Raw genomic sequence first — 27,425 nt, 5'->3', positions numbered from 1 at the left:
CTCTCTTTTTAGGACACAGTGGTAGTAATCGCAAGAAAAACGTATGAAACATGTCCACGCATGGTTGATTTTCTCTCAGTATTATTTCGTATCGCCAACTATCAGTTATTGACGACGTATTATACTTAATAGTAGATGGTGCGTGATATGTTCGCATTTGAGCATCAGGATTATAAAGTATGTCTTTGTGTTCCGACATGTGAAAAGGAAATGACTATGTCCAGTCGTAAGGAAGGTATGAATTTGACGTGGAGTACTGTGATAGCATGTGCAGAGTATGTCAAGTCGTAAGACTGGTACTGATATTTCTATTTTCAGAGCCACAGCCATCAACAGAGTGTATTTCCGATACTTTTCTCATTGTCCAATGTAACATTTAGTTGTAAGTACAGGTATAAAATATATATGTGTCTGATCTCTTAGGATAAACATTCTACCTGTGCGTGCTCGGCCTGCAACGCCGGTGACCTGTGCAGGGGTTATTCACGTTGCCCATTACCAGCAGGAGCTATCAGACTGGAGATGCATGTTGGAGTGTCGGAATAGAGATGAATTAACCGTATTGTCCTCTAGACGACTGAATAGTGAACTAATATTTAGTATGTGTTGAATAGTAATCGTGATTACTTGGAAATTAGATAAGATTGAATACGGAGGTGCATTTGCATTGGATCGTTATTCCCTCCCATGCAACTTGTTTGGTTGACTGCTCCTGCACATTTCGCACCTTTATTTAGTTGAGAGAAAAAAAAAATGGTTCAAACGGCTCTTAGCACTATGGGACTTAACATCTTAGGTCATCAGTCCCCTAGAACTAAGAACTACTTAAACCTAACTAACCTAAGGACATCACACACATCCATGCCCGAGGCAGGATTCGAACCTGCGACCGTAGCAGTCCCGTGGTTCCGGACTGCAGCGCCTAGAACCGCACGGCCACCGCGGCCGGCTTAGTTGAGAGAATATCGATTGTGGTGTGTGCATCTAACGTGTGGAAGCCACGTTTGCAGGTTCTCTAGACATGAGAAACACTTTAGTTGACCTTGCAAATTGTAGAGAAGATTTAGAATCTACTGCATCACCGACATCGGTATCGAGAGTGGAAATATCAGTTTCCTCTATTTGTTTCGAGTTGCCAGGTAAATGTCTTTGCAGAAGTGACAAGTTTCTAGTTAGCCAGTGGTTTATAGCACGCCCTACCTAGTTAAAGTTTCAGGTTTGTAGAGAAATAAATTCCAGTCTATACCTTCGGAATTATGTTGTGCTAGAGATCGGTAGGATGCTATCTAGTGCTTGATATCGAAAAGTACCTCGAAAATCGTATAATATTATGGCGAACCGTGCGAAAATACATGTGTCTTTGTAATCCCCACATCTTGAGATGTGTGTAGAAAAGCGAGCAAACAAGGAAGCAGTTTCAGAGCAGAAACAGTTACGTGTTTGTGCCGAAGGGAAACGAGCCCGAATTTGTCGAACAGTCCTGAGAGCGACTTCGGCACACTGAGGGTGCTCTGGTCACGCATTGGTGGATGACTTGTGATCTTCAGCCGCGGGAAAATATCTAGTGCTGTGAGGAGTGTATACGGTACTCTCCATCTTCGCGGTATATGCACAAATGATGTAAAAGGCATGATTTTGTTTGGCACAGAATATGAATTGTATGATACTACATTGACATGGTATGCGGTGATATATTTCTGAATTTGAGATTGGTTTCATGCACTAATATTCAACTCGTGTCCTCTGTGCGAGGGCAGCGTAATTCAGTGGGAGTCTTTCCGTATTTGACATTATGTAGGGTACGTGATGATATATTGATGGGTTGCAGGTCGGTTTCATGTTCTCATATTCAACCTCCTGTCCTCAGAAGGAGAGCAGTGTAAATGAGTAAGAGTCTTTCTCTATTTGACGATATGTATGGTAGTTTGTTAGATTTAATTGCCAGTGGAATATGGCGATCTGTGTAAAATAACCCATTGTGGCCGAGTGATTCTAGGTGCTTCAGTATGGATCCGCGCTGCTGCTCCGGTCACAGGTTCGAATGCTGCCTTGGGCATGGATGTGTGTGATGTCCTTATGTTAGTTAGGTTTAAGTAGTTCTAAGTGTAGGGTACTGATGACCTCAGACGTTAAGTCCCATTGTGCTTAGAGTCATTTGAACCATTTGTAAAATAACCCCTGAAAGTCTCATCTGCAGAAGGAAAGAGGTGGACGGTGCCACCATACCGGCGGCTTTAGTAATTCGGTGGGTAAATTCGATAAGAGCCAATCATAATGCTGGATTCATTAACATCCTTTGTGCTGGGATATAGGAGCCTCTATATAGCAGGAAGGGTAATGCGTGATGGATGGGGTACCACGTTAGGTCCGTGAGGAAGGCTGCATTCCACGTTATTCTGCGCAATTTTCGTATACAGGTTGTGTTAGGGAAGGAATTTCCGTGCATATAACCTGAGACATCAATAAAGCGAATGTTAACTCTTTCTGGGACACTATACAATTTCCGGGAGGTCGACTCGGTTCTTATTTTTTACATAGTCATGTGAGATCAGTATAAGATTGAGAACCTTAGATTCGCTTGCAATGGTTTGTAGCTACACGTGCGCACTTCGTGGTGCTACGTCAGTCACGCTAGGCAGTTAAGCATGGTTAGATGCATCTCTCAAGTTGCGCTAGGATCAATGCACCCTGTGCTACTCTGTCATCAATGGTAAAGACATGTGCTGCCCACAGGTGTCTTGCATATAAGACTGGCGTCAGCATGCCTTGGAGTTCTGTGATATCAGTATAACACTGACTGTATACTCGAAAATAGAAACAAATTTCACCTACAGCAGCGTGAGAGTGATGAGTTGCACTCGCTTGCGTCCGGCTGTGGCTCGCTGCGGTGCACCCACCAGCACCCCTGGAGTGTCTATGCTCCCGACTGGTTGCATCAGCAATGGTGCCTAGGTAAACACGTATTTCGAGAGGAATTGCTCAGGTACCAAGTATGAAACGGATGTCGCCGCCTCATGCTTGAGTGCATCTGTGTGTGGTTTGACAGCTGATGGCCGTGTCACTTCGTGGGGCTGCAGGTAGCCTCCTGTGCGGTCTTCTGGACAGGGGGTGGCGGACTGTGTCTGTGTACATTGTTTGCGTGTCTGTTGCAATATTTTGTGAGCAGGTCTGTAGTCTATGCTGTGTGTTATTTGGTCATTTTACGAGTACTGAGCGTGACTACATATCAGTGTACTGCATTATTTAGGAGTAGTCTGTATGTCTGTACTGAAAATGTAAATCAGGAGTTGTTTGTGTGTCTGCAGAGCATTATTTAGGAGTAGTTTACATGTCTGTGGGCTGTGTTTCATTACCCAAAGCATGTGTTTTGCATCAGTGTGGTAAATATAGTCCATCTCTAAATAAATTGTTGCAAAATAAATAAACTCCACTCCTTCCATACTCTCTCCAGCAGCCCAGCGCAGGCTGAGTCATTTTCGTGCCATTTTTCCCTTCCAGTCCACCATCTTGGATTATGTCACAGGAGGGATGACAGCACGCTCTGGCGGCAGTATTGTGTACTAGGTCAGTTGGAGTCTAGATCTTGTTGTGGAGACACTGCATGCTAAATAAGAACTGATGTCCAGCACAGGCAGAGTCGTTTTACCGTCATTTCCCCCCACCATCTTGGATTAGGTCACGAAATGGATGACAGTGCTCTCTAGTGTGGTACTGTGCACTAGGTCCAGACCTAGTGGTGAACACACTGTTTGCCGCCATCTTGGATAACGGTACTTGTGTCATCAGCTGACATCAAGGCTGCCATCTTGGATTATGTCACAGAATCGACGACAGCACCCTCTGGTGGTGGTACTGTGTACTAGGTCAGTTGGAGTGTGGGCCTCATGGTGAACACACTGGATGGTGGTGCTGCCTCTAATTGTTTAAATAAAGACTGGTGCATGATTTTGACAGTTGACAATTAGCAAGCACGTTTGCAGAGTCTCTTAGATGGAATATTATTCTGACAATTTACGAGTTGTTTGGCTCTCTGGACGTAAATGAACTGCATTATTTACGAGTGGTTTGCATATCTGTAGGCTGTGAAATGCGTTATTTTGACAGTTTACAGTTAGCAGGAGCTTACGTAGAGCATTATACATGAGTTATTTAGGAGTAGTTTGCAGGTCTGTATGTTGTATGGCATGTCAGAGCGTGTGTTCCATTTCACTGCGATAAATATACTCCATCACTAAATAAACTGTTCCAAAATAAACAGAGTACACTCCTTCCTCTCTTGAGCAGCCCAGTGCAGGCTGAGTCTTTTTCCCGCCAATCCCTAGGGAGAGTTGGCGGTCGGGTGACTTAGGTTAGTGGAGGTAACCCAATTGACCTATCTTCCTGCCATTTTCTTAGGTGTATTGCATTGTCCTGTTAGAATTTGAACTTCCTGCAATTTTCTTGTATAGGGGAAGGGAGTGGAGGGGGGGGGGTTAGGTTAGTGGAGGTAGCCCAATTGGCCTTCTTCCTGCCAAAATTCAAACTTCCCACCAAAATCCGCCATCTTTAATGACGACACAGTCGCCATCCTGGATGACGTCATGTGCTGTTGTCAAGTCTACACGCCACCCTCTTGGATACATCTGGCAACAATGCAGAGTGGCTCAGAATGTTGGGTTGGGTTGTTTGGGGAAGGAGACCAGACAGCGAGGTCATTGGTCTCATCAGATTAGGGAAGGATGGGGAAGGAAGTCGGCTGTGCCCTTTGAAAGGAACCATCCCGGCATTTGCCTGGAGCGATTTAGGGAAAGGCTCAGAAAGGTCTTTGCACCAATACTGTCATCTTCCAAAACCTTCACGTACCATATGGTAGTCACCTTGCCATCATGGAATATCACATCAATTATTCCGTGACTGGACACTGTACACCACACAGTCACCTGCTGTGGGTGAAGAGACTTCTTGATTGCGAAATGCGGATTCACAGTCCCCCAAATACGCTAATTTTGCTTATTGACAAACCCATCCAAATGAAAGTGGGCTTTGTCATTAAATCAAAGTCCTGTTTCATTTATGAGGGTAATAGTATTGGCGTAACATAACCGCTGTTCCATGGGCCTGGGGCTTAGTGGCTGATGGGTTTGAATTTTGTATGGGAAGATATCCAGGTTTACAACAACAGTTTGCCGCAGTGTCCCCCAGTTGATTTTTACCTGTGGTGCAGTGCGTCTGATCGATTTCCTGGGGTTAGTTTGAAACACAGCGTGTGTCTTCTCGATGTTTTCAGGCGTTTTCACCCTTTTTGGACGAGCGACATTGCCAACACTGTCATCACGAACACTACCCGTTCTGTCAAACTTGCGAATCAAATTCTTGATTGTTAGCACACTTGGACCGGTTGTCTTTAGTCTGACCTTGGTTGCAAACTTCCTTTGAGCCACAGTTGCGCTGTTATTGCTCGCATAGAAGGTCTTCACCAGCGCTATAAGCTCAGGTATGTTTTCACCCTTTTTGGACGAGTGACATTGCCATCACTGTCATCACGAACGCTACCCGTTCTCTCAAACTTGCTAATCAAATTCTTGATTGTTAGCACACTTGGACCGGTTGTCTTAGTCTGAAATTAGTTGCAAACTTCCTTTGAGCCGCAGCTGGGCTGTTATTGCTCGCATAGTAGGCCTTCACCAGCACTATACACTCAGGCATGCTGTACCATCATATTCACGTGCAAATAACCGGCAACAACAAGGCGCGTGCGCATGCGCATACTGATGCCCATCATTCACTGTGGCCAACCGTGCAGTTTGAACGTCCTAACGCAAACCGTTCAGAAGTTAAGAGCATATTATTTCACATAGTTCAACAATTGTCACCCTGCATGTTATTTGCAGGAAGTGGTATACGCTGCAGGGGAGCAAGAGTAGATCTGTGGTATTGCTTTGCTTAAGGTGGTCGGACTAGTGAGATGGAGATGTGTTTATTTCAGTCAATCAATGATTATAAGATCAATGATTGTTCAATGTAAGGTGGCATATTTACTCTGACAGCTTTTGGATGCAGTAAATGTGGAATACAAACCATGCAGAAAACAATTAATTGCAAAATATTATCATATAGTTTCCAAATGTCTGTCTGTTCTATGTAAGAGTGTGTGTGTGTGTGTGTGTGTGTGTGTGTGTTCCATGGCGTATACACTCCCATCTGATTTCGAAATGTAGTTTACTTACTAAGAAATACGCAGTTATCCAGCAGAGCAGTGGAATCAGATGTGTATGTAATACAGTTTCCAAATGTTGTCGGTGCTAGTGGAGTACGATGATGAAGTGTGTGGTACTCCCTTCCACCATTAACAGGTGTTCTATTAAAACTATAGTCTTCCATGCTATTTTTTCTCATTGTGATAGCTCTCTACATAGCCCGTGACAGATAGGCAGCCTTCTAACTGATGGAACAGTGCTGTCGCATCGTGATGGGATTTTGAGAGAATTACCAGGGCCCTGTGACTTAACTGGGACACCTAGAGCCTGCCTTACTTGTTAAAATAAGGTAGATGCTAGTGCAGTATATCAAAGACCGGCGGATTCGTTAAAAAAAGGGGGGAGGGGGGAGAAGCGATACTCGGACAACGAAAAGGAGCCCGAAACGAGTTCTCTTCACCACTGCTTCTAAGTGTTGTTCACATATCGCGAAGTGATTGCACCGAGAAAAGTTTGGGGTCATACAGTTTTTCACTAGGAGACATTCAGCAGCAGAAGTTCCGTCTCTCATCTTTTTGACAAATATGTTACGTTGGATAGGAAAGCAAGAAGAGCGATACTACTACTGTGTTGTACACCTGTGTGTCCATGGTTGAAGTTTTTTAATGGAGGAATTGTTAAAGGCGAGAATATGGGAGGGACCTAGTCATCTGTGAAAAAGCAGTCCTCGTATATTAAGGGTGGTTCCTAACAAACCTCTTACCAAAGTGCGCTGTGAAGGTATCGAATAAAAATAAACTCTTTTTTAAACACATCTTCTTATTTTCATATAAAATGAGTTGCCCACGCAGCACAACCAGTTTGTGATGCTGGGGCCACACCATTTGCGCTATTTACAATCACGCTACTGACTGTGGTAAATCAGCAAGACTTTTTTAGACACTTTAAATTAGGCACAAATCATGCGAAAGTTTTGTGCTCCAAAAACTGGATGGACTGACAGTTTAGATTTACACTGTTGACTCGTAGATAACGTCCTGTGAATACAATTATGGTATCGCTTTGCAGCTCAAAACTTTTGATCGACAAATACCAATCAAGAAAAAGCAAATGAATTAGCGACCAGCAACGAAAACAGGTTCTAACGTATGTCTGTTACATTTAAAGTCTATTAAAGAATTACTATGTAACAAATGACTCGAGACAAACAGCTTGAAGCAGCATGTGGCATCAAGCTAAACAGACAAATGCTTCCAAGGTTTATCGATGATTTGTGGAAGAAAATGTTAAACATCGCCAACACAGATTAGACTTGTAATTCAGCATTTTTTTCAGCTGCTCAGTTATGAAGTATAGTTAAGTTACTTCGACAGTTATTATAAATCCTAAGCTATATTTCAGCAGAGTTAATAAAGCGCTAGAGACTGCGGTGGCGGAAGCTCTAGTCGGAGCTACGCAGCGGTAGCCTGCGGCCGGACTGGGAGCAGTGCTGTCGCATTTCTTTCAGTTTTAAATAAAGAAGAAATTGTCTCCCACTTTCCCCAGCCTTCGTGCAATCAAGACAAGCACTTTGGAATGTGCAATGTGGTGCAAAGGTAAACACTGTGTGGAACACGGAAAGCTATTGTTTTTAAGTTGAATGCAAAGCTCTCCTATTCTTACCTTGGTGGTAGCGGTACAAGTTTGGAACATATTAGCGAAGTACGTACCTTTCTCTGTAGAAATGTTCCAGCCGTTATTTTCTTTACAAGTCCAGTACAATCACATAGTGTTAGGGGAGCTGATGGTTACGTCACACACTAAAGTGTGGATAATAAGTTCGGTTTAAGTAAAACATAGCTCTGCTGTGTACTTCTTGTTGTGATGTGCCTTGATGAAAAAGAGTGTGTCCTGGAAATCGATAAAATAGCAGCGAAATCCATACTAATGTTCGTCAACTTAAAAAAATCGGCAAAATTAGCTTAAAAACTGGGCAATGAAATGTGGGTTTTCTTAAAAAAATTGGCAAAAATTAGCCACGAAACCGTAAATGGCGTCGTATGTTGCAGAAAGTAGTTTTGGGTGCTGAACATTCACGAAAACTAGGTCAAAACTGCTGGGTTGTATACTAAGCTGGAAATCTGCAATATCACCTGGCTTTACAGATGCTGCTGCTGCAACTTGAGCGAGATCCTTTTTAAGAATGCCAGTTTCAGGATGCTGGAAGGAAACTAAGAAGGGGATGGTGGCACTGGTGTGGGCATGGCCAATAGCAGCACAGTGAGGGCAGTGGGGCGATAGTGGGGGAAGCGTCGCATTTTTTTGGGTCATAAACTACCGTTATTAAAATAAGAGTTATCAATTTACGCTAAAAGTATTGATCACCTGGGTAAAAGTGAACCAAAGCCACCATCTTCCCAGCAAATTATAGTAATAATCATGATCATTCATTGCCGTCATCTTGACAAATATTGCCCATTAATTACATCCTAAATAAAGAAAACATGCGCCAAGTGAGCAGTTTGTTTACATACATACATCAAAAAAAGTTTTGCGTCACCTCGGTTCCGAGAGTTCCGGAACCTGCACAGAAAACTGGAACAGAGATCAATATAAACATCATTTCCGCCTTTTTTATTGCTCATGAAAACCACAAATTGCATACTGTAGCACCATACAGCTAGTACCTCTAATACCCAGTAGCACATCCTCTTGCACTGATGCATGCCTGTATTCGTCGTGGCATACTATCCACAAGTTTATCAAAGTACTGTTGGTCCAGATTGTCCCACTCCTAAACGGAAATTCGGCGTAGATCACTTAGAGTGGTTGGTGGTTGACGTCGTCCATAAACAGCCCTTTTCCATCTCTCCCAGGCATGTTCGATAGTGTTCATGTCTGGAGAACATGCTGGCCACTCTAGTCGAGTGATGTCGTTATATTCCCGGCGGGGTCAGGGATTTTCTCTGCCTCGTGATGACTGGGTGTTGCGTGATGTCCTTAGGTTAGTTAGGTTTAAGTAGTTCTAAGTTCTAGGGGACTGATGACCATAGATGTTAAGTCCCATAGTGCTCAGAGCCATTTTTGATGTCGTTATGCTGAAGGAAGTCATACACAAGACGTGCACGATGGGGACGCGAATTGTTGTTCATGAAGACGAATGCCTCACCAATATGCTGCCGATATGGTTGCACTATCGGTCGGAGGATGGCATTCACGTATCGTACAGCCGTTACGGCGCCTTCCATGACCACCAGCAGCATACGTCGACCCCACATAATGCCACCCCAAAACATCAGGGAACCTCCACCTTGCTGCACTCGCTGCACAGTGTATCTAAGGCGTTCACCCGGACCGGGTTGCCTCCAAACACGTCTCCGACGATTGGTAGAAGGCATATTCGAGAACGTGATGCCAATCCTGAGCGGTCCATTCGGGATTTTGTTGGGACCATCTGTACCGCGCTGCATGGTGTCGTGGTTGCAAAGGTGGACCTCGCCATGGATGTCGGAAATGAAGTTGCGCATCGTGCAGCCTATTGCGCACAGTTTGAGTCGTAACACGACGTCCTGTGGCTGCACGAAAAGCATTTATTCAACATGGTGGCGTTGCTGTCAGGGTTCCTCCGAGCCATAATCCGTAGGTAGCGGTCATTCAATGCAATAGTAGCCCTTAGGCGGCCTGAGCGAAGCATGTCACCGACAGTTCCTGTCTCTCTGTATCTCCTCCATGTCCGTACTTTGGTTCTCTCATAGACGCCTGGACACTTCCCTTGTGAGCCCTTCCTGGCACAAAGTAACAATGCGGACGCGATCGAACCGCGGTATTCACCATCTAGGCATGGTTGAACTACAGACATCACGAACTGTGTACCTCCTTCCTGGTGGAATGACTGGAACTGATCGGCTGTCGGACACCCTCCGTCTAACAGGCCCTTCTCATGTATGGTTGTTTACATCTTTGGGCGGGTTTAGTGACATCTCTGAACAGTCAAAGGGACTGTGTCTGTGATACAATTTCCACTTTCAACGTCTATCTTCAGGAGTCCTGGGAACTGGAGTGATGCAAAACTTTTTTTGATGTGTGCAACTGTCATTAAAATAGACTAGGTCAACTGGGCTGTCTGTTTACTTGAGAGATCAAAGGATTGTCTCAGATCTCTCATACGCCCACTGATTAACTTCGTGTCTGTTAGTTGCTAAGAAGCCTAGGACGTTACTTCACGAACTGGTTGTCCAACTGTATGTTCAAAGTAATTTTCGGACATGACATTCATAATAATGTCACATGAATCCTGTCTCTGGCACCAGTTTTGATAACACAACTCTCCCATTCTATACATGGGAAATTCGAGTCACCCCCCCCCCCCCTCCCATTACTACTGCATGACCAGGAAAATTATTAATGGTATTCTTTAAGTTCTCTCTGAAGCTCTCTGCTACTACAGCTCCTGAGCCAGGCGGTCTATAAAAGCATCTGATCGCTATTTATGACTGACCTCTGATGCTTAACTTTAAACAGCTAATAAACATTTAGGATCCGTGATAAGCTCGCTAGATATTATCGAGTTCTTTTTCTGCAATATATGTGCTACCACCACTGGTGACTAACATATCCTTAATAGAAATATTTCAATTTGAGCTTAGTATTTCGTTGGTGTTTACTTCCAGTTCCAACGAAATTTCTGTTGCTAATACTGTCTGGGCACTATAGCCTTCAATAAGTGTACTAATTCTGGAACCTTTCGTTGCGTGCTCCTGTTGTTTAATAATATCATATTAACCTTTTCTGTGTCTGATCTGCGAGGACGAGCATTCTCTGAGAACACTGTGGCTGATATAACTTCGACTTTGGCACGAAATTCATCTCTGATCCAAGGGGTAGTTTCTGTAAGATAACTCCTCCATGAGCACACTACACGTACTCTGATACCCTAGTAGCTGCTTAAGCTGCTTACTGTGTGTAGTGCACGCCTTACCTATTAAGGGGAATTTTACAATTCTTCATCAGAGAAATTCACATCCAGTGCCGTTCGGAGCCTCTGATTTAGGCCTCAGAACCAAAACGGCAGGCGTCTTTCCTGGCAAAATGTGGCACTTTTTGCAGCCGGTTGTATCCAGGGTTCTTTATAGCCAATCGCAAGGTCTGTTCCACGCCACGGACGAGATCCCCTGGCTAATATACGGATTGTAGACTGGCATTCTTTCCCGCCTTGCATGCTATATCTCTGAGATGCTCCATAGCCTGCCTAATGTTGGAGCTTCTACATCTACATGTACATTTATACTCCGCAAGCCACCCAACGGAGCGTGGCGGAGGGCACTTTACATGCCACTGTCATTACCTCCCTTTCCTGTTCCAGTCGCGTATGGCTCGCGGGAAGAACGACTGCCGGAAAGCCTCCGTGCGCGCTAGAATCTCTCTAATTTTAAATTCGTGATCTCCTCGGGAGGTATAAGTAGGGGGAAGCAATATATTCGATACCTCAACCGGAAAAGCACCCTCTCGAAACCTGGATAGCAAGCTACACCGCGATGCAGAGCGCCTTTCTTGCAGAGTCTGCCACTTGAGTTTGCTAAACATCCCCGTAACGCTACCACGCTTACCAAATAACCCTGTGACGAAACGCGCCGCTCTTCTTTGGATCTTCTCTCTCCCCTCCGTCAACCCGACCTGGTACGGATCCCACACTGATGAGCAATACTCAAGTATAGGTCGAACGAGTGTTTTGTAAGCCACCTCCTTTGTTGATGGACTACATTTTCTAAGGACTCTCCCAATGAATCTCAACCTGGTACTTGCCTTACCAACAATTAATTTTATATGATCATTCCACTTCAAATCGTTCCGCACGCATACTCCCAGATATTTTACAGAAGTAACTGCTACCAGTGTTTGTTCCGCTTAACGACTAGCATACCCAGCCTCTGCAATTTTGCGGACTGGGCAGGAGTGCTGGCCGCTGGCGCAACAGTCTTGGCTCAGAAATATTAAGAACACTGGGTAGCACCTTGTACTTGTTGCTAAGGCATAAGGAGCTAGCCGTGTGGTCCATTCCCTTTTTCGCCCTCTGCCCAGTGATATAAGAACCCGCCACTGTCTGACATTCTCTCTTGAGTGAGGACAGACTGGTCAGATGTTGTGTACTGGAATACTCAACGACAACCAGGGGACCAGATTATTCCAACGGCACCAAAGGTGTTGCAGGTCTCGTAACTGGCGTCCTGATGTTCCCACAGCTTTGAACAAACTCCAGTGCAGTGATCCAAACTATATGCCGTGTGCTAACACGAGATTTAAATGTAGAGATGTGATGAGGCGCTTCTGACAGCGGGAAGTCAACACGAGGAATCCATCTCACACAAGGATACGCACTAACAAGGGGAGACCACGACGCTGGGATCACGGATTTACTTCAAACTGTGTACACCTTTAGCAGGCCATTAGAACAACACAATGTGAAAGTAGTAAGATGCACTACTCTGGCAATTCAGAGAAAATCGCATGAGAATTCTCACGTATCTGTTATGCAAATCATGTATCTGTGCAAAGGGACTGGCCGTAAGAATTCATTGTGGTCATGCTGTTAGCGTTCGCGCAGGGCAACAGGGTCGTGGTCGAGGCGACGGTGCGAATCCCACACCGGCACGGTAACTCAGCGCATTCGGTCACAGAGCTAGCTGGTCTCTGTAACTGAGTGAAGGGACCAACAACGAACTTCAACAGATGTCATGCGACGTCCGCTACGACCAAATACAACGAGCAATAACGAACAAACCGCAGAAACAAGAAATTCCGCAGATACTTTTTAATCTATTTTTTTTCATCACTGGTCTCATTATTTAATTTATATGGCATTTGAGAGGTAACCTAACGTTTATTTGCACGAAGTTTCAATTCATGTTTTCCATGTTTGTATGACAAATAACATCCAGCAACGTGTGATGGCCGCGCGGGATTAGCCGAGCGGTCTGGGGCGCTGCAGTCATGGACTGTGCAGCTGGTCCCGGCGGAGGTTCGAGTCCTCCCTCGGGCATGGGTGTGTGTGTGTTTGTCCTTAGGATAATTTAGGTTAAGTAGTGTGTAAGCTTAGGGACTGATGACCTCAGCAGTTGAGTCCCATAAGATTTCACACACATTTGAACATTTCTTTGAACGTGTGATGTCGAGAGCACATCCGACAAGCAATTCTACGTTACTCTTTTGGTCTAGCACTCTGTGACTTACTATATTACCGATTATAAATAACGACATTCGCATGATTAATTATCGAGGTTTGGCTTGGACTTTTCAAACCCGTCCCTCGTCCTTAAAAATGTAATTACGAATTGTAAATGGCCAAAAAACATATCCGTGATCCCAACGTCGTGGCCTCCCCTTGTGAGATCTACGCAAAACGGAAACTTAATTTGCTAAACATTAGTTTACACACTAAAATACATAGATATAGTTCATTTCTTAGAAGAATTACATAAAAAACACAAAGTAAACTAAATCACTCCGTATCAGACAACTGCCGGTGCTGCTACGACTCCAGGCGCGTCCACTCGCCCCGGCCTCTGCCTCTAGATTGACTGTCAGAGCTCTGTAGTCAACGGTCACCTGACTCAAACTGAGTCAAGTGATGGGTGACGTGACGCTTCTGGCGGCGGAAAATTACACGTGGAATCCACTTTACACAAGGATATGCACTAAAATTTAAGCAAAAACGAAAACTTAGAGTTATTTGCGGAACACTAGTCTACACAGTAAAATACACGGGTATAGTTCACTTTTTAGCAGAATTATGTGAAAAAAATACAAACTAAATGAAATTGCGCTGTATCAGACAACTACTGATGCCACAACCGCTCCATGCGCATCCACTCGCCTCAGCTTCTTCCACTGGACTGAATGTCGGAACCCTGTAGTCAACGGTCACCTGATTCAAACTGAGTCACCTGACGGGTGACGTGGTGCTTCTGGTGGCGGAAAATTAACCGACGAATCTGCCTCGCTCAAGGATATGAATTAAGATTTACGATAAGACGAAAACTTAGAATAATTTGCTAAACACTAGTCTACACAGTAAAATAAATACATACAGTCGAGTTCTTATCAGAAATACGTGAAAAATAGAACAGAAGCTACACTAAATTACTCTGTAACAGACAACTGCTGCTGCCGCTATCGCTCCAGGCACACCCACTCACCTCGGCCTCTGTCGCCGGACTCCACACAACATTCATGATGACACCGATGTCGTTACAGCGAGGAACCAATCGTCTAACAATGCTGATATCTACTATTGTACTATCCACACTGTCAGGCGAGATCCATCGCTATAACGAAGCTGAAGGGCAAACACCGTTGGCTGACTGCAGTGACTCCACCCAAGTCAGCGATTCGATGACAGCGATGTCGTTACAGCGAGGAACCAACCGTCTAACAATGCTGATATCCACTATTGCACTATCCGCACTGTCAGGCGAGATCCATCGCCGAAACGAAGCCGAAGGGCAAACACCGTTGCCTGACGAAACACGGAGCGGCAGGGCACTGTCTGCAGTGATTGCACGTGACACTCAGCGAGTCGATGACGTTACAGCGATGAATCCATCCTCTAACAGTGCTGATATCTACTGTTGCACTATCAGCAATGTTAGACGAGGTTCATCACTGTAACGAAGCTGAAGGGCAAACACCGTTGGCTGAAGAAACGCGGAGCGGCAGGCTGCTGACTGCAGTGTCTCCACACAACATTCAGCGAGTCGATGATATCGATGACGGTACAGCGATGAATCCATCCTCAAACAGTGCTGATATCCACTGTTGCACTGTCAGCGCTGTTGGACGAGGGGTTCATCACTGTAACGAAGCTGGAAGGCAAACACCATTGGCTGACGAAATGCAGAGCGGCAGGCCGCTGACTGCAGCATCTCCACACAACATTCAACGAGTCGATGACATCGATGACATTACACCGAGGAATCTGTCGAGCCTGTCGCCTAACAGTTCTGATATCCACTGTCAGCATACACATTTTTCAGTCTTTCATGAATGTGAGTGGGCGTTTCACTTTCTACGTTCAAGAATTGTATCACAGATCGCTGTCTAATACGAACATCGGTGTCTGACATTTTGTATGGGACTGCAGTACTGGCGCCTGTTGCTGCAGAAAGTTACTACTGCAGTGGACTAGAGAGAAAGCATTACAAAACAGCGGCAAATACAAATTTTTCACTTAAAAACTTTATCTAAGGAGAAAAAAAGAGGCATTACTTTCTGGCTGACCCTCGTAAAATAAGTTTCAGAACCAGATCTCTTTCAAATCTCCCGCTTCACGATATGCACACAGAGGAGATCTGTGTGCGCTACGCCGGCCGGAGTGGCCGAGCGGTTCTAGGCGCTACAGTCTGGAAACGCGCGACCGCTGCGGTCGCAGGTTCGAATCCTGCCTCGGGCATGGGTGTTTGTGATGTCCTTAGGTTAGTTAGGTTTAAGTAGTTCTAAGTTCTAGGGGACTGATGACCACAGCAGTTAAGTCCCATAGTGCTCAGAGCCTATTTTTTTTTTGGTGATATTTCGAGTACTCGGTTTTTCTTTTGTATTATGAATGAACTCCCTTGGTCGTGGACGTATCAGTTTCTCGCAGCCGTTATTGTAGTCGACGAAAATGGTATGTGATGTGATAATTACAACAGGGACTGACGGCAGGGATCCCTTCCCAGTTTGTGTCTATACCGCGAAACGGGAGATTTGAAACTGAAGCAATCTTCGAACTTATTTTACATCGAAACGGTAAATTTCCTGAAATCGATTCCTGATTAAAACTTTATCTACTCAGTAGTCTCTATAACCCCTAGGAGCCACTATTAGGGACTGTTAAACAACCTAAGGAATTTGCTTCCATTCCAGAGGTAGTTTACAGTAACAGAGCATTTCAAATGACTGAGGAGCATGACATTACCAATTTCAAGAAGGGTCGCCGGACAGTTGCACAAAGATATACTGAGAAACTGTGGAACACACTTTTTCCTCATGTATTGTGAACTGTTTTGAAGAACGAAAATCTACTGTACAGGAATCAAGATGGATTCTGTAAGCCGGCCGCAGTGGTCGAGCGGTTATAGGCACTTCAGTCCTGAACCGCGCGACTGCTACGGTCGCAGGTTCGAATCCTGCCTCGGGCATGGATGTGTGAGATGTCCTTAAGTTAGTTAGGTTTAAGTAGTTCGAAGTTCTAGGGGACTGATGACCTCAGATGTTAAGTCCCATAGTGCTCAGAGCCATTTGAACCATTTTTTTGATTCTGTAAACACTGATCTTGTGAAACACTGTTCGCTCTGTTCGTCCATCAAATCTAGATGGCTAGAGGTAAGGGTTCCCTCCGTAACACATTCGATACGGTTCGGTTCTATCGGTTAGTGAATATATTATAACCATACGGAATATGGAAACAGGTTCCTTTACTGGATTCATGGTTTCCTAACAGATAAAATTCTAAACTTAGTTCTTCTTCTTCAGTTCACTGAGTATGATTACAGCCTTTTCCGTCTTCGCGGAAGCCATCTGTTCCTCGATCGTCTCCCATCTCTCTTCTCTGTCGGTTTATAATTGATTACTTCTTTAACTAATCTGTCTTGCCCCAATATATTGCTATGTTGTTTCCATTTTATGCCTCAATGGTCTATTTTTTCGTTTATTTAAAATGGAATGATCATATAAAATTAATCGTCGTTAAAGAAGACGCCAGACAGACTCATTTGAACAATCCTAGGGAAATGCAGTCCGAAAACAAAGGATGTAGGTTACAGTACACTTGTTCGCCCACTGCTTGAATACTGCTCTCCAGTGTGGGATCCGTACCAGATAGGGCTGCTAGAAGAGACAGAGAAGATCCAACGGAGAGCAGCGCGCTTCCTTACAGGATCATTTACCAATCTCGAAAGCGTTACGGAGATGATAGATAAACTCCAGTGGAAGACTCTGCAAGAGAGACGGTCAGTAGCTCGTACGGGCTTTTGTTGAAGTTTCGAGAACATACCTTCACCGATGGGTCAAGCAGTATATTGCTCCCTCCTACGTATATCTCGCGAAGAGACCATGAGGATAAAATCAGAGAGATTAGAGCCCACACAGAGGCATACCGACAATCTTTCTTTCCACGAACAATACGAGACTGGAATAGAAGGGAGAACCGATAGAGGTTCTCAAGGTACCCTCCGCCACACACCGTCAGGTGGCTTGCGGAGTATGGATGTAGATGTAGATGTACCGTATACATTAAGTTCGCTTATAATATTGTTTTGTATTTGTATTTGATCTCTGAGGGTATACCCTTTACCTTTCCCTGGGAATTCCATTTCAGCCGACTGCATTCTTCTCTATCTCGCTTAGTTAATGTCCATGATTCGCTTCCATATGTTAGAATATGTGTAGTCATTTCTCTGTAAAAGTTTAGCTTTGCATCCTTCCTTGAATTGTCAACCAGTATTCTGTGTATTGTGCCACTTATCGTTTGAAAATGATGTAATTTATTAGCGATGTCGTTTCAATTATCGTAGCTAATATCACGACCTAACAGTTGAAAATGTGACATCTGTCTTGTTGGCTGTTCATCTAATGCTACTTCGCCGGTGTGGCCGGTGTGGCCGAGCGGTTCTAGGCGCTTCAGTCTGGAACCGCGCGACCGCTACGGTCGCAGGTTCGAATCCTGTCTCGGGCATAGATGTGTGTGATGTCCTTAGGTTAGTTAGGTTTAAGTAGTTCTAAGTTCTAGGGGACTGATGGCCTCAGATGTTAAGTCCCATAGTGCTCAGAGCCATTTGAACCATTTTAATACTACTTCGGAGCGCACTGGAAACTTCGCTTTGAAGGCCATAGCTTAGTTCTTAGCAAAGCAAAGCCGTCAGACGTAAAAGTAACTCTGAGAATAACGCAAGGGTATTCGTGGAAGACACGTTTGTATACAAGGAAGTTGCAACTATGGAAAAACTGTGGAACTGGGAGACCTGCTTTGTGCAGTTATTGCGAGTTGACCCTCAACGTAAACAAATACGACGTATTACCTTTACATAGGATGAAATACCCGAAAATATTCATTTACACTACTTGCGACCAATCAGTGAAAATAGTAGCAAACGTAAAGTATCAAAGTGTACACCCTCCGAGCCAGCTCAAGGGAAACGACTACACAAAACCACTCCCATGCTCATAAATTAAGGATAACGCTGATACATGGTGAAACAAAGCTCTGGTGGGCGGTTTGCGGGTTTAAATCATCTCGGGGTATGACCATCCGGCGCATCTGACCTGCGGTCGTCGCACAGTGGCGCTGGCAGCAGTCCACATACGCAGAGGTGTGTTGGTGCCTGTCAGAGTACGGTGCAGCGAGTAAGTGTGCAGACGTTTTCAGACATGCTAATGGTGACTGTTTGTTGAAAATGGCTCAAACAATACATACTAATGACGTTATGAGGGGTAGAACACTAGGGCGACTGGGGGCTGGTCAAACACTGCAGGTCGTAGAAGGGGCACTCCATGTGCCACGAAGAGTGATCTCAAGATTATGGCAACGATTCCAGCAGACAGGAAACGTGTCCAGGCGCTACAGTACAGGACGTCCACAGTGTACAAAACCAGAAGAAGACCGATATCTCACCATCAGTGCCCGCACACGGCCACGGAGTACTGCAGGTAACCTTGCTCGGGACCTTACCGCAGCCACTGGAACAGTTGTCTCCAGACACAGAGTCTACAGACGACTGAACAGACATGGTTTATTCGCCCGGAGACCTGCAAGGTGCAGTCCCCTGACCCCTGGTCACAGGAGAGCCCTTAAAGCCTGGTGTCAAGAACACAGTACATGGTCATAGGAACAGTGGTCCCAGGTTATGTTCACGGACGAGTCCAGGTACAGTCTGAACAGTGATTCTCGCCGGTTTCCATCTGGCGTGAACCAGGAACCAGATACCAACTCCTAGAAAGGGACCTGTATGGAGGTCGTGGTTTGATGGTGTGGGGTGGGATTATGATTGGTGCACGTACACCCCTGCATGTCTTCGATAGAGGAATTGTAACAGTCAGGTGTATCGGGACGTCATTTTCACCAGTATGTGTTCCTTTTCAGGGGTGCAGTGGGTCCCACCTCCCTCCTGATGGATGATAACGCACGAACCCACCGAGCTGCCATCATGGAGGAGTACCTTGAAACAGAAGATATCAGGCGAATGTAGTGGCCTGCCTGTTCTCCAGACCTAAACCCCATCGAGCACGTCTGGAATGCTCTCAGTCGACGTATCGCTGCACGTCTTCAAACCCCTAGGACACTTAAGGAGCTCCGACAAGCACTGGTGCAAGAATGGGAGGCTATACCCCAGCAGCTTCTCGACTACTTGATCCAGAATATGCCAACCGATTGTGCGGCCTGTGTACGTGTGCATGGTGATCATATCTCATATTGATGTAGGGGTACATGCGCAGGAAACGTGGCGTTTTGTAGCGCCTTATCACCAATACCGTGGACTTACAGATATGTGTCGTGTGTGTTCCCCATATGCCAATGCTATTAGTGCTAGTTCTGTGTAGTGCCACGTTGTGTGGCACCGCATTCTGCAATTATCTTTAATTTATGAGCATGAGTGCAGTTGTAAGAAAAGGAGATGCTCGACTGAAATTGTTTGGAAGGATTTTACGTAAACGCAGTTAATCCGCAAAAGAAGTACCTTACAAAATAATCGCTCCACTGATTCTTGAGTACCGGCCGATCGTGTGAGACCCTTACCAGGTGGGTTTAATAAAAGTGATCGAGGAGATCCAAAGAAGACCAGCACGTTTCGTTATGGGTTTGTTTCATAGGCGCAAGAGCGTCACGGAGATCTTCATCAGACTCTCGTGGCAGACGCTACATCACGGAAACGGGCAACATAACATATTGCTTTCCCCCCACATACACTTTGCGAAATGACAGTGTTATACACCACTCAGGAATCGAAAAGGAAATGAGAAATGACTGTTGTACTCGAAGTACCCTCCGGCATTCCTTATGGTAGCTTCTGGACTATGGACGAAGATATAAAACAAGCATCCTGCCACCACTGTTGGAAGAACACGAAGCAGGGATGCACGGTGTTTGTACCGTACTGTTCTGGTGCGTAACGTGGCTGCTTCATGTTATTTCCGTGTCGGTAACTTGTTTCAATGTTTACTCCCAGAAGGCTTCGAAGGAACAGTCGCATTTGTCTATGTTGTCACACTCCAGTCTTGCTGGATTTTAATTTTCGAAATTGTACCCGCCTCATGATTAGTCCCGACTTGTACACACAAATAACGAACCTTGGAATCCAAACGTACACGGGAAGCTGTATATCAAAAATTGGATCTGTAGAATCAATAGAGAAAATTGTTACCCCGGGCTAAGAAGTTTAAACTAGCTGCACAAAGTAGTGGCTTGGGTGCTGATTTCATAAAGTTGAACTTCACCCAAAAACTAGCTGACATCAATAAAAACCTTCGTTACCTATTAGAATGATCGTGCAGCGTTGATTTGAAATACATCTGAACCGCGAATTCGAAGTTTTCGGTTTGACCCTTCCGCTATGCAGTTTTTTCACCCATAAACGAATTCAAATGAATGTTAACCAGATGACACTGTTTAAATGAAGCTAAAGTGTTTCAGAAAGTATTCTCTCTCAGCACTACGTTTTTTCTCGCAACTGAGATTTGCATATAGGGTATCCTCTTTATCTTTACCACCGTAGATAACATTTTGTCTGGAAACAACATAGAAGAATGTATAACGCAAATGTGTTTAATTACCAGGGAGACATTAGCCAGCATCGTTTCCTGTCTTGTATCTTTGTTCGTGACGAAGTTATGAACGGCTGTGCGTCTTTTTTACATAGCACCGTATATTTTTTGTATGGTAACCCATCTTCTCTTCTCAAGATTTGTTCAAAAACGTACCACAGTGTACCAATCACGTAAACATGACTTCGTTCAAAACGTAACACGAAATCGACTTTGGCTCTCTTGTACTAGTACACAGAACAGGTGACCGGGGTAACGCCAAAACACGTAACATATGCGTGATCCTGGCGCGGATCCAACGGTAGACTGTCAGCCAACTGCACCGTTCCTGCTTTGGCACAACTTGCGCGTGTCAGGATTTATCAGTGAAGAAACCAGGGACCCTTTAAAAAGTCTTTAATTTTTACATTCACGTACATTACTACCAAACAGTAAGTAATGTGTGTCACATTAATCTCATCTGTCATACCCACTACCATCGTCGCAAACCGCTTGAGATTTCCGCTGAAAGCACTATTTTACATTCGAAGGAAATGGTTGATAGTTCATATATGCGAAAAAGAAACAGATACGCTGTAATGTGTGAGCGATGCGTGTCCGTGATTATTTCTTCTGTATTTAGACATATGTGACCGCATCAAGATGGCCGTTATTATGTGACGAGTGTCGAATGTCAATTCGCGTAGTTTCTGTGCAGCACAGCTGTTTATTGATCTTTTCCAGTCAGACATGCGCGCGCACCAAAAGGAAAAGAATAGAAAAAGAAGGTAACAGGTTGCTTCGATTCAGAGATTACACATGATAGAGGATCGGCCGGTGCCTGAATAACAGGATGAAAGCTATTGATATTGAAAAGAAACATATGAGTCACGGTATATGCCATGTTCCTTGGCACATTTGAATGGACAGCTGGGGCCCTAATAAAAAGAAGTTTGTGTCATAACCGCAGGTCAACAAAAAGGGGTAGTTCGTGCGGGATGTGAATTCTGATAAAAAGTATTAGCTATAATACAGAACTCAAAATATATGTGCATAAAAATACGTTAGATAAAAAGGAGAAATGAACTATCCACATTCACGTAGTCAATGACAAAGCGGTGGTTGTCAAAAACACGGGTTATTGGTGATTCTCTATTTGTGCGGAAGTTTGCATTAAATTTAAATCGAGGGTTACATTAAAAGAGAGCTGAGAAAACGTTATTTCGTCTCACTATAAAAATAAAATGCCATTCTGAAAAAAAAATAAAAGCGACAAAGGCTGCTGAACATTTATTTTTTTAATCCGTATGCTATCTTTATGATGATTCTAATGATGGGAAGAAGGGAAATAAGGAAGATCGAAAACAAAAAGAGGAGAACATATAACGGGTCTAGCGTTTCGCGGCACTGCTCGCCTCCTACCAGGTGGTGGGCGGAGCCTGGAGCGGCGCACCAGCAAAACTGATTCGGTTCCAACGTTGTTTAAGCGTCGGCGGCTGGGACGCAACTGAAGCTGCTGCGCCAGCTCAGCCGGGATTCCAGTTCCGTTGCGCGCCGCACGGAGCGCTGCAGTAGCCCGAGGAGAGACTTGTGCCCTAGGGACAGCTATTCAAGATGCCAATCGGCTAGCCTCGTGTGTCCAGCCCGTAGCGCTTTCTGGTGGCAGACAGCGGAAGCTTACAATACGCTCAGTAGTCTCTGTACTGTTCACTTGTCTTTACTATTATACGTCTGTTTATGATAATATACAATTCTCATTTCAAAACTGGAAAAATATAGCTGCAATTCGCGCAGCATGTGTCAGTAATAAAAGCTTACACCGCCAAATTCCCCAAGAGACAGGCACGATAATCAATTTTTTAATAAAAATTAACAAAGCTTACAAATAGCCGAACTTTTTTCTTTACTTTAGAAGAGTGAAAATCAGCTGAGAAGCTAAGGAATACAGCTTTCTATTTAACTTGCAAATCTTTACTACAGATTACATTTCAACATCATTTTTCTTGGCTTTTAATCTTTAATGCTTCAGATCTTGCTATCCCAGAAATGGAATGAACAATGTTGCCAAAACGTTCTTTTACTCACATACGTAAAACATCAGGCGTATCATGTGGGAAATTTACACTAAACTGCATAAAAATTGGAACTGGTGAAATTATAAATTCATTTATTTGAACACTCTGATGCAGAATGTTTCATTTTATGTACGTTTAATTTAAGTACCTATCTCATTTCTGAAAAAATTGTAAGTTTACAAACCAAATCAAAGAAACGTAGTCACTTACTTTGTTATGATTCTCACCTTTAAAAGATGTTATTTGAGAATTTGCTTGCCTTTTAAAACTCATTTCCATTAGTAGCGACGATTTTAATTAGCTTTTTATTTATCAGCAAAAATACTAACGGCAATCAGACAGCACAGGCAGTTTTTATCCTAAACTCACATTATTGTGAGGTACTAAAGTAGTCTTAATAAACAATAATCCTGAATTCCTGCAACACAGTTTGCACCTTACAGACAATTTCTTCATCTGAAACATTTTTAGCAGGGAAGTTTTCTGGGTCACTCCTACCGAGAGTAAAGACAATAAGTTTTTCCCAGTTCTCAATATGAAACTGATTCGCATTTTGCAAATCTAGATTGATGTCAGTTTCCAGGTTATCCCGAATTCTCACCTTAACAACTACGTACTTCTATCCAAGCACGCCTCCAGGACCTAACAATTTCTTCATCCAAAACATTTTTAGCAGGGAAGTTTCCTGGGTCACTCCTACCGAGATTAAAGACAATAAGTTTTTCCCAATTCTCAATATAAAACTGATTCGCATTTTGCAAATCTAGATTGATGTCAGTTTCCAGGTTATCCCGAATGCTCACCTTAACAACTACGTACTTCTATCCAAGCATGCCTCCAGGACCTAACTTCCACATGTCGGAGAGTCCACAACCCTTACTCGCGCATTTCGTGATTCCCGCACAGGGAGAGAGCAATATTCTATCGTCATTTTAGCCCGTCTAGGCATGGGTGCATCATTTATAGTTACAGAGTGTATGCTACAGTGTATGTATCTTCACATTACAGTGTCCTTTAGACATTCATGTATATAAAATATTTCACACACAGACAAGCCAGCTGTTTCTGATTCTCCATTCCAGTGCAATTCATTAATAATAAATACTTCTGCGCCTCCAGGATTGTGAAATATAATTACAACAGTCTGTGTTATTTGCAGATTCAGTTAGTCGAAAGGAATGTTCCATACAAATACGGAACTGCTCGTAAGCTGCTGTAGTTTGATACGAACGTCTCGAGAAAACTACATAAAGTTCCGCTACCTAAAGATAAAATTCAGCTACAAGTTAATGACGAAAAACCGTGTCCATGACGTTTGTGAGGCCATCGGCGATAAACACGGGATTCTGACCAGTCTGTCTGCAGTCAGAAAAGTATAGTATTAGTCAGTTAAGATAACAAGAAGTGGAACACTTTTCTCGTGAAAAATCACTGCCAGTTTGGGGAGGCGCCTGTTTTTGGTAGTTGCGGATATATTTTCGAGGAATGTTTTGCAAAGTCCTTCATTGCCCTAAACTGTAGGTTCTCAAAACTGCAAAAGCGGACTAGGCAGTTAACATACATTTTCAAATCTCGCGCGGAACGAATGAAATAGCTCCTTGTCCTAAAGGCGAATGTGATCAATATATGCTTTCACTGTCTGCCACCAAGAAGCGCCACAATCTACTGACTCGAGGCTAGCCGAGCGCAACCGATCGACACACCCGATCGGCACCACAATTTGCTTTCCCTAGACACGAGCGCCAGAGACGACAGATCCGCAGATTCCACCTAGGCCGCTCCGTCCGCAGCAGTCGTCTGCGCATGGTAGCTTTGAATTTGAATTTCTGTCTTTGTCTAGGTCTTGAATGTAGTTGTGATTTAGTGAGCGCTGGGCATTTAGGTTAACGATGTCCATTTTTAGGTATTTAAGGCCTAATGAAGTTATAAACCTTGCAAATGACGGCTAGGTTTACCTTAAAATTGTAAAAACCCACGTTACAAGCTGAGTCAAGAACAATACTATTTTCAGGCACAAGCATATCGTTCAATAAAATTAGTTACATAAGAACCTACAGTGAGGCCCGTATCAAAGTTCATTCTTCAAAATGTTTCAAATGGCTCTGAGCAGTATGGGACTTAACATCTGAGGTCATCAGTCCCCTAGAACTTAGAACAACTTAAACCTAACTAACCTAAGGACGTCACACACATCCATGCCCGAAGCAGGATTCGAACCTGCGACGTAGCGGTCGTGCGGTTCCAGACTGAAGCGCCTAGAACCGCTCGGCCACTTCGGCCGGCAAAGTTCATTCTTCGAGCGCACCGTTCGCGAGTGGATAATAAAAGTCGAAAATAGAAATGATACATAATGTGCGCTTCACTACGTATCGTACAGGTGTGTGTGCACGCACACACACACACACACACACACACACACACACACACACACACACACGTACACACACACACAGATAAAATATCTAAGATTCCAAAACATTATTGCACAAAATATGCCTTAAAACGGATGTCATAGCAAATGATAGGTAAAATTTATAAGGCAGATGTAAGTGGTAGTCACATGAACTCTGCAATATCTTAAAAGTCTTTCATCCTTAAAATTAACACTCATTTCCGAAATCACTCAGATTGATGTGGCCAACTGTCGAAAAAGTATGTGTGAATTCCTAAGGGACAAAACTGCTGAGGTCATCGGTCCCTAGACTTACACACTACTTATAACTTAAACTAACTTATGCTAATAACAACACACACATACACACACCCATGACCGAGGAAGGACTCGAATCTCCGGCGGGAGGGGCCGCGCAATCCGTGACATGGCACCTCAGACAGCGCGGCCACTCTGCGCAGCTGCTAATAGTAAAAAATGGTTCAGATGGCTCTGAGCCCTATGGGACTCAACATCTGAGGTCATCAGTCCCCTAGAACTTAGAACTACTTAAACCTAACTAACCTAAGGACATCACACACATCCATGCCCTAGGCAGGATTCGAACCTGCGACCGTAAGGGTCGAGCGGTTCCAGACTGAAGCGCCTAGAACCGCTCGGTCATACCGTCCGGCTGCTAATAGTCCATCGCCACAGTATCAGGCAGGCCACGTAAGACGTGGTACCCTTTTCATTTCGCGAATAGTTCAACATATCGGAAAGAGATTACGACAAATAATAGTACGCAGAACAGTGTCCAATCGTCCCGTTTTTCTCATGATACTCCTGTTTTTTTTTTTTTTCAGAATGTTCCGCTTTCCCCTAAAGTTTCTTTAGGGCCACTCAAATGACCCGCGTTTTTTTATTCCCCTTTTCTTAAGTATTTTACGTTACCGCATGTTTCGTTTGCTGTTAATTACTGGGCATTGCGCAAGTGTATACGCTAGGAAGACCCACTTGAACAACAGTGAGTTTACTTTTTCCACTGGTCGAGGAGAAACTGTAATATCAAATCAAACTTTGCTTTTGACATGGTCAAAGGTCTGACATTGTGAATCACGTTAAGATGAAGAAACATCGCATGAGTGTTCAAACGAAAATGACCCTCTTGATGAAACACATAAAAGTGAAAATCATCGTGACAGTGTGGCAGAATAATTGTAAACAATCATTTGGGATCAAATGGTTCAAATGGCTCTGAGCACTATGGGACTTAACATCTGAGGTCATCACTCCCCTAGAACTTAGAACTACTTAAACCTAAGGACATGACACACATCCATGCTGGGGGCAGGATTCGAACCTGCGACTGTAGCAGTCGCTCGGTTCCGGACTGAAGCGCCTAGAACCGCTCAGCCACCGCGAACGGCCATTTGGGATCATCTGAGTCCATGATGCAAGGGTAAATATCTGTGTCCATTAAATTTTGTCAATACAATATTTTTGTCCTGTTTTTTTTCCGCAGTTGCTGCAGGTTCTTTTAGAAAGTTTTTAAAGTTTCTCGCTTTTTAATAAAAATGAAATGGATACCCTAATGCAGAGGGATACGCAATAGGTAGCTAACAGTCTTAAACCCTGTATTAACCGAAATATTGAATTAGGCTAAGTATATTTTCTTGTTGGAAAGCTGTAGTTTCTTAATGGTTTTCGAAAGCTCATGATAACACGAGTATAGAGATACAACGCTTGTTTTTCTGGTGTTCAAACTTTTGAATAATCGTAAAAAGCTGTTTAAAACTATGATTGAGAATACCATTCTTGCGTCAGCATCTAGACTGATAAAATACTTAAGAATATTAACCACGGAAGATAATTACATGTCACTCTGCATTCCATCATGTGCCGAGACTGTCGTTTCGATAAGATGCACCGTTCGCGAAGTAATATGGTCGTCCGTTACTCACCATGAATATACAACTGTGCGAGGTTTATACGCCGGCCGGGGTGGCCGAGCGGTTCTAGGCGCTACAGTCTGGAACCGCGCGACCGCTACGG

At 44.1% G+C, this 27,425-nt stretch overlaps 1 protein-coding gene across 1 annotated transcript in view; it reads right to left on the bottom strand.

The window, feature by feature from the left end:
* Nucleotides 1-22,479, bottom strand: part of LOC126470259 (lysosomal-associated transmembrane protein 4B-like) — a 187,448-nt gene extending 164,969 nt beyond the window's left edge. Inside the window, exon 1 of the mRNA XM_050097989.1 lies at nt 22,347-22,479. The gene's annotated coding sequence lies outside the window, so the exon portion shown is untranslated. The remainder of the gene's footprint in view (nt 1-22,346) is intronic.
* Nucleotides 22,480-27,425: the final 4,946 nt, after the last annotated feature.

The sequence above is a fragment of the Schistocerca serialis genome, chromosome 3 (assembly GCF_023864345.2).
Source record: "Schistocerca serialis cubense isolate TAMUIC-IGC-003099 chromosome 3, iqSchSeri2.2, whole genome shotgun sequence".
Lineage (NCBI taxonomy): Eukaryota > Metazoa > Arthropoda > Insecta > Orthoptera > Acrididae > Schistocerca > Schistocerca serialis.
Note: the sequence above shows the minus strand (reverse complement) of the source record. Positions and strands in the feature narration are given on the sequence as shown.